Below are 7910 nucleotides of genomic sequence, written 5' to 3'. Positions count from 1 at the left end.
GCCAGACAGATATTCACTTGATTTGTTGGAGTGGCTTCCTTTTCTTCTATTTCTATCTTCATTCCGATTAACTCTTTTCTTTACATGAAAGCTTTTTGCCTAGCTTGAGCAATTTGCTGAATCCCTAAAACACTTTTTGATCGCTAAGAAGCGAGCTATGACAACGGGGTGCTCACCATGGTTTCACAGAGCATCAGTGGTTTTAATTGGTAACCAGTGTATGGTGGCGTCCTCTACCAAGACCGTACCTGATGCAATACCTGCGTAACCTATTGTGTTATTCACATTGCTTACCCTGCTTACAAAACTTTAAGCAGCCTTCGATAGCTCAGTTGGTAGAGCGGTGGACTGTAGTGCGATAACATTGTCATCCATAGGTCACTGGTTCAAATCCGGTTTGAAGGAGTAGCTTCATGTTTTTGTTTTCGTAGGATTCTCTTACGCCATATTTCGATATTAATTTGTTTATTCTTTAGCATAATGGTTGTTTTGATACGTTTCTTTGGGTTTTGTATTCTTTTCTCATGATTTTGTTTGTTTGTTTCTTTGTTTGTTTGTTATTTAATATGTAGCACCCTGCTTGTACATACGCTTCCTTGTTTGGAATTAATCGGTTGTTGTTATCTGCTAACTGTATTTACACTTTTCTTCAAATAACCAAAAGCAAGAATAGGCGAGTCAAATTAATAAATTAATTTGTTTATTCTTCGGCATTTTCACCATGTTCACGTTTTCTCGGTTTTAGTCAATTCGGTTGTTGCTTTACCTTCTATGAAAAATCAACAAATTATTGTTCTTTTGATTTTAATACAAGTACTATAATTATGCCAATCTTCAAAATAATAATCAAGTGCATAGAAGATAACAGCAGGCATCCTTCGATAGCTCAGTTGGTAGAGCGGTGGACTGTAGTGGGAAAGCGTTGATATCCATAGGTCACTGGTTCGAATCCGGTTCGAAGGAGTAGCTTTATTTCTTTCTTTTCTTTTATAAAAAAATTATTTGTGCGGGTTATTTATTGTAGTGATTGTAATCCGTTAGCGCTAGCATGCGTTACACTTCTGTTTTGTGTCATTCAGAATCATGATATGAATTAAAGTTTTAACTTCAACAATACACTATTTTTCGCTCACCTGGAACGTTTTCACTAGTCCGACTAGCGTCTTCAGCAGATGGTGATGCTGTGTTGATATCTTGTCTACAATCGTGATATCTCTCACTGATGACGTCATATGATTTGATATCCAGTAGCGTGTCTTCTTCAACATTTTCAATTTTAACACATTTGCAAATGAACCTCTAATACCCGCTAAAACGCTAAAATAGGGTTTGAACTTTTAACAGATTTTTCATTAGTGTTGCTATTAGCGATAATATCCATAGAGGTATCATACTAATGAAACGCTAATAGCGTTAACAAAAACGCCCTTATCGTCCTAATAACCAATCCTGCACCTCCCTCATTTATGTCATTCCGTTTGCATGCGTTGTTACGCCATTTTGCAAAATTAATTTGTTTATTCTTCGGCATTTGCACCATCTTTACGTGTTATCGGTTTTTGTTTAATCGGTTGTTGCTTTACCTTTTATGAAAAATCGACAAATTAATTATTGTTCTTTTGATATTGAAAAAGTATTATAATTATGTCAATCTTCAAAATAATAAGCAAATAAATGCATATGAAGACAGCAGGCATCCTTCGATAGCTCAGTTGGTAGAGCGGTGGACTGTAGTGGTAAAGCGTTGTTATCCATAGGTCACTGGTTCGAATCCGGTTCGAAGGAGTAGCTTGTATTTTTGTGTATTTATACAAAATTAATTGTGTAGGTTATTTATTGTGATAATTGTAATTCGTGTGTTAGCTTGCGTTATTCACACTTCCATTTTTTTGGTGAAATTCAGAATCATGATAGCTTCGGGTTTTATGACTTAGGCCTAGGTTTTAATGTTAATCTGTTATTATCGTTGTTTTGCTTTTTTTTTCACGTTTTTCTTTATGGAATTTGACACCAGTACTTTTGACATAAAACTTCAAATAAATAATTGCATAGAGAGTGACCAGGCATCCTTCGATAGCTCAGTTGGTAGAGCGGTGGACTGTAGCGGGAAACATTGTAATCCATAGGTCACTGGTTCGAATCCGGTTCGAAGGAGCGGCTCCATTTTAAATTCCTTTAAAATACATTTTGTGGTTTTAGTTGAATCGGTTTGTTGTTTTTGTTTTGCTAGCTTTTTTACGCTTTAATTTCTTTTATGAAAATCGACACACAACATTAATAGTTCTTTTGATATTTAACAAATCCATGGCGGTCTTCAAATAAATAAGACCTAAGAATTTTCAATTTTAGCACAATTGCAAATGAGGCGCTAATGACAACTAATAACGTTATTATAACACATTTGATACGGATGATGTTAGCGCTAATAGCGCTCCTGTTGCTATTATGCGCTATTAGCGCTAATAGCGTGTCTTCTTCAGACTTTTAATATTTTCAATTTTATTCTTCGGCATTTGCACCATGTTTACGTTTTCTCGGTTTTAGTTGAATCGGTTGTTGCTTTACCTTCTATGAAAACTCGACAAATTATTGTTCTTTTAAGGTTATACAGGATTTTGACATTTTGTGTAGGCAAATTGGCTGCACGTAGCCACCTAAAATATTTTGTTTTTCAAAAAATAAACATGGCAGGCCTAAAAATCATACTTCATCTTAAAGTTGACACTCTAATGATTATTATTGTAATACTTTTAACGTCATAGCTCATACACAAATGTACTTTGTAAGTGTTTCAATTTGTGTTCAATTTCATGAGCATGAGGTTTTTTGGGAAAGAGGCCAGGAAAATATGGGGAGAGGGTCCGATTTCATTGCGATTTCGCATATGTGTTACAAACAAACCAATGAAATAATGTACCTATTTATTCTTTCGATAGGTCCTCCTGATTTAAAACAGTAAGCTTACATGTTCACAGAATGTCAATGAAAATGATGGGGTAAATGTCGTCTTTTTTGCAACAACAATATTAATTTAGTGTGCCAATATATTGACACAATTATTCCCTACATTATTTCTTTGAAGTATCAGCTAACACATGCATATCAAAATTTTATGAATCAGCTACGGGAAACATTAAAAATAATTTATTTCATCTCAGCATATCAGGCCAAATGGTCCAAAATGGAGTTCTGAGATATCCACACATTTAGTTTCAAGTACTCACATTTTCTGCTATTTCACAGTATCAATTCACAATCCCATAATATTCCAGGTGCAGTGCTCCTGTATTACTACTGATAATCCTTACTGCATGGGAAGTATCAATTGATTTTCACAAAACTTGCAGAAATTGACAAATTTCTGCCAAAACTTCCACACTATCAATATCATGTTCAAACCATGTGCTAACTTGTTTACAATGCTAGTTAATGTTGCCAGGGCCAAGGTGATAGTACTTATTTTATTGATTTTGTCTAGTATAGTGCTGGTTGAATACTCATGCTCCACTGTGTATATGCTTCAGTGATTTTAGCAATCAAATGAAAATGATAGGGTTGCCAGTTCATGCGCTGGAATAATAATCACTATAAGGGGGCACATCACTAAATAAATGTCCCATTGAAATACATGTGAAAATACAATAAAGTAACTAGGTGCATAATAATTATGAGTCCTGGGGAGGGTAGAATGGGGAGGGGGAGCAGTTTTTGGCAAACATTTACAGTGCATCTTTATAAGGCTTAGGAAACACTACAGAAACATTCAAATCTGCATCATAATATCTAGGCCATTTAAAGTTTCCACATTGGCAAAGTTAGGCTGGCCGAGAGCAGGGCCAGGGGAGGATGACAGGAAATGTTGGCATACCTTTTAAAATCTAACCCACGCCCCCCCCCCCCATGTATATTTGGGATTCCCCTTCCAAAGAAAATGATAGCCCTCACACCTTCTCTTTCTTCCATGAGTTACACCAAATGCGGAAGGATTTAGTGTAGTGTCCCCTTAAAACAAGAACTGTCTTTAAAAAAGAATTAGTGCTGTGGGATATCTAGAGCAAATATTGATACACAAAAATAATTTCAAAAATACTTTGTTGATACAATTTTTTCAATCTACATCTCTGAGATGTTTAATATATACATATACTTCATAAATAAAAATTAAAAAACAAAAGACAAGTTGAGTGGAATTTTCACCCTCCGTAACCTTAATATTATTTAAATAAAAGTATTATAATTTTGTCGATCTTCAAACTAATAAGCGAATGCATATAGATAAAAATTCCCTTTAAAAGGGAAAGCCAGCCTCAATGTAGAAGAGGTCTTGTAATTAGTTTTGGTCAATGTGAAGGCATTTTAGGTTCACGCTTACATCTACATGACAGTCCACCAAACCATCAACGATGAGAACATGCACACTGAAACAGCAGAAAACATTAATTCCTAATCTCATGTCAACTCTTTTAATTCATTACATGTACTCCAAATTGTTCTGGTCTGTTTGTTTTGTTGTTGTTGTTGTTGTTGTCGTTGGTTTTTTTTGTCTTTTCAGCTTTTTACCCACGATATCTCAATTTCCAATTTTGTAATACCAGAACTTACGAACTCAATATCTTCGCTTAGGAATGTCCGATTTCACTGCTTTCGATATATACACTGCCGGTTTGAGTTAACTTACATGTACATTTTATTTTAAAATAACTTAATTAATTCGCAATGTATAGTTTAAGCCTACTATATTATAATAGATAGTGGCCAGCACATTTATAAAGGACTGGTTACTCACTACAATCTTCACTCTTAAACTGTGTTTTTCTGAATGTGCTGATCATGTTGATTGCTAGTCGGAAACTCCTGCGAAGCTATGAACATGGCATCTTACATACTCCGTTCTATAACAGTCTGCCTAGTGCCTTGTGTGTTTTCTCTTCAATCATTTTGTTGAATGTAATTTTATGAATCAAATAGTTATGTGTCATTTTATTTATAATAAAGAAGTTATTAAATTAATAAAGTAAGACAATTTATTTATCTATAAGTGCATGTCAAATGGGGTACATTGTTCAATACTATATGCATAAATTATGCCCATATTATAGCTAGGCCCTAAAAACTTTATTTTGCATCGGATTTTTCCCGTTGAAAAGACAAAACTGATGTTTATGATAGCAACCATTTCATCAATAACATTTTGAGTCATTTTTATCCATAAAACGACACAGGATATGATAGATAACTACTTTCACATCAATATGGTCCATATGATCACAGATTGTTGAGAATCTGTGATATGATCCGGGGATATGATGAAGATTTTGATTCTATAGATCTGTTATCAACATGATATCACGCTGTTCAGTGGTCAAGGAGTAAGGACCCCCGGTCAAGGACACTGATATGACATCATAGGTGATGTCAGATTTTCTTCTGCTGACCATATGATGCTATATATATTAACTATTATTGTTACATTTAGGCCTTTAAACTTTTAAAGTCATAATTAATTAGTTCAAACATAACTTTGGTAATACTCACTCGTTTTCGTTCGTTGAAACGGCAAAACATACTTACTTTTCCTAACAAATCGAATTAAAATGTTTTAAAAAAATTTAACCACAAAAAGTAAAAAAAAAAATCATTCCAATACCACTAAAATATAATCTCTTGAGTAAACTGACCCCAAACCTGAAACAGGTACCAGCCCCGAATGGGCTGGCGAAAACCAGCAGATATCCTTCGATAGCTCAGTTGGTAGAGCGGTGGACTGTAGTGGTAAAGCCTTGATATCCATAGGTCACTGGTTCGAATCCGGTTCGAAGGAGTAGCTTGTATTTTTTTGTATTTATACAAAATTAATTGTGTAGGTTATTTATTGTGATAATTGTAATTCGTGTATCATCTTGCGTTATTCACACTTCCATTTTTTTGTGTTATTCAGAATCATGATATAGCTTCGGGTTTTATGATTTAGGTTTTAATGTTAATCTGTTATTATCGTTGTTTTGCTTTTTTTCACGTTTTTCTTTATGGAATTTGACACCAGTACTTTTGACATAAAACTTCAAATAAATAATTGCATAGAGAGTAATCAGGCATCCTTCGATAGCTCAGTTGGTAGAGCGGTGGACTGTAGCGGGAAACATTGTAATCCATAGGTCACTGGTTCGAATCCGGTTCGAAGGAGCGGCTCCATTTTAAATTCCTTTAAAATACATTTTGTGGGAAATGTATATTTTCTCGGTTTTAGTTGAATCGGCTTGTTGTTTTTGTTTTGCTAGCTTTTTTACGCTTTAATTTCATTTATGAAAATCGACACACAACATTAATAGTTCTTTTGATATTTAACAAATCCATGGCGGTCTTCAAATAAATAAGACCTAAGAATTTTCAATTTTAGCACAATTGCAAATGAGGCGCTAATGACAACTAATAACGTTATTATAGCACATCTGATACGGATGATATTAGCGTTAATAGCGCTCCTGTTGCTATTATGCGCTATTAGCGCTAATAGCACAATTGCAAATGAGGCGCCTAATAACGTTATTATAACACATCTGATACTTATGATATTAGCGCTAATAGCGCTCCTGTTGCTATTATGCGCTATTAGCGCTAATAGCGTGTCTTCTTCAGACTTTTAATATTTTCAATTTTATTCTTCGGCATTTGCACCATGTTTACGTTTTCTCGGTTTTAGTTGAATCTGTTGTTGCTTTACCTTTTATGAAAACTCAACAAATTATTGTTCTTTTGATATTATTTTAAGTATTATAATTTTGTCAATCTTCAAACTAATAAGCGAATGCATATAGAAAACCAGCACATATCCTTCGATAGCTCAGTTGGTAGAGCGGTGGAGTGTAGTGGTAAAGCGTTGATCAATATCCATAGGCCACAGGTTCGAATCCGGTTCGAAGGAGTAGCTTTACTTTTTGTATTTGTAAAAATATAATTGTGTAGGTTATTTGTTGTGATGATTGTAATCCGTTAGCATGCGTTGTTTACACTTCTGTTGGGGTGGGGTGTGTGTGGGGTGGGGGTGTGTGGGGGGGTGTATGTTATTCAGAATCATGGTAGTTTCAGTTTTTATGGTGTCGGTTTTAATGTTAATCTGTTATTGTTGTTTTGCTTTTTTTTCACGTTCTTCTATATGGAATTCGACACCTCTACTTTTGACAATTAAAACTTCTATCGGTTGTTGATTTTCTTTTGCTAAATTTTTTACGATTTTTAAAGCGTCAATTTTTTTAAATGAAAATCGATACACAACATAGTTCTTTTGATATTCATCAAACACTATCCATGCATGCCGATCTTCAAATAAATAAGTGCATAGAGATTAACCAGGCATCCTTCGATAGCTCAGTTGGTAGAGCGGTGGACTGTAGCGGGAAATCATTGTAATCCATAGGTCACTGGTTCGAATCCGGTTCGAAGGAGCGGCTGATTTTTTAATTTCTTTAAAATACATTTTGTGGGAAATTTATAGTTTCTCGATTAGTTGAATCGGTTGTTGTTTTTGTTTTGCTAATTTTTTTACGCTTACATTTCGTTTATGAAAATCGACACACAACATTATAGTTCTTTTGATATTTAACAAACATATTCCATGTCCATCTTCAAATAAATAAGACCTAGAAAATTGTCAATTTTAGCACAATTTCAAATGAGGCGCTAATGACAACTAATAATATTGTTATAGCACATCTGACACACTAGCTGGTGATATTAGCGCTAATAGCGCTCATGTTGCTATTATGAGCTATTAGCGTGTCTTCATCAGATATTTTAACAAATTTCCAATTGAGGCGCTAATTAGTTTTAATGTTAATATGTTATTGTTGTTTTGCTTTTTTTTCACGTTTTTCTGGAATTTGACAACTGTACTTATGACATTAAATCTTGTA

At 34.4% G+C, this 7910-nt stretch overlaps 8 non-coding genes across 8 annotated transcripts; all 8 read left to right on the top strand.

Annotated features, from left to right (window-relative positions):
- Nucleotides 1-317: 317 nt before the first annotated feature.
- Trnay-gua (transfer RNA tyrosine (anticodon GUA)) lies at nucleotides 318-405 on the top strand. The gene is given in 2 exon segments: nucleotides 318-354; nucleotides 370-405. It is a non-coding gene; the product is annotated as a tRNA-Tyr (tRNA).
- A 470-nt stretch (nucleotides 406-875) lies between these two features.
- Trnay-gua (transfer RNA tyrosine (anticodon GUA)) lies at nucleotides 876-963 on the top strand. Its single transcript is given in 2 exon segments — nucleotides 876-912; nucleotides 928-963. It is a non-coding gene; the product is annotated as a tRNA-Tyr (tRNA).
- Nucleotides 964-1697: 734 nt separating this feature from the next.
- On the top strand, nucleotides 1698-1785 carry Trnay-gua (transfer RNA tyrosine (anticodon GUA)). Its single transcript is given in 2 exon segments — nucleotides 1698-1734; nucleotides 1750-1785. It is a non-coding gene; the product is annotated as a tRNA-Tyr (tRNA).
- A 282-nt stretch (nucleotides 1786-2067) lies between these two features.
- Trnay-gua (transfer RNA tyrosine (anticodon GUA)) lies at nucleotides 2068-2154 on the top strand. The gene is given in 2 exon segments: nucleotides 2068-2104; nucleotides 2119-2154. It is a non-coding gene; the product is annotated as a tRNA-Tyr (tRNA).
- A 3579-nt stretch (nucleotides 2155-5733) lies between these two features.
- On the top strand, nucleotides 5734-5821 carry Trnay-gua (transfer RNA tyrosine (anticodon GUA)). Its single transcript is given in 2 exon segments — nucleotides 5734-5770; nucleotides 5786-5821. It is a non-coding gene; the product is annotated as a tRNA-Tyr (tRNA).
- Nucleotides 5822-6096: 275 nt separating this feature from the next.
- On the top strand, nucleotides 6097-6183 carry Trnay-gua (transfer RNA tyrosine (anticodon GUA)). Its single transcript is given in 2 exon segments — nucleotides 6097-6133; nucleotides 6148-6183. It is a non-coding gene; the product is annotated as a tRNA-Tyr (tRNA).
- A 647-nt stretch (nucleotides 6184-6830) lies between these two features.
- Nucleotides 6831-6922, top strand: Trnay-gua (transfer RNA tyrosine (anticodon GUA)). Its single transcript is given in 2 exon segments — nucleotides 6831-6867; nucleotides 6887-6922. It is a non-coding gene; the product is annotated as a tRNA-Tyr (tRNA).
- Nucleotides 6923-7354: 432 nt separating this feature from the next.
- On the top strand, nucleotides 7355-7442 carry Trnay-gua (transfer RNA tyrosine (anticodon GUA)). The gene is given in 2 exon segments: nucleotides 7355-7391; nucleotides 7407-7442. It is a non-coding gene; the product is annotated as a tRNA-Tyr (tRNA).
- Nucleotides 7443-7910: the final 468 nt, after the last annotated feature.

Source organism: Amphiura filiformis, chromosome 13 (assembly GCF_039555335.1).
Source record: "Amphiura filiformis chromosome 13, Afil_fr2py, whole genome shotgun sequence".
Taxonomy (NCBI): domain Eukaryota; kingdom Metazoa; phylum Echinodermata; class Ophiuroidea; order Amphilepidida; family Amphiuridae; genus Amphiura; species Amphiura filiformis.
Note: the sequence above shows the minus strand (reverse complement) of the source record. Positions and strands in the feature narration are given on the sequence as shown.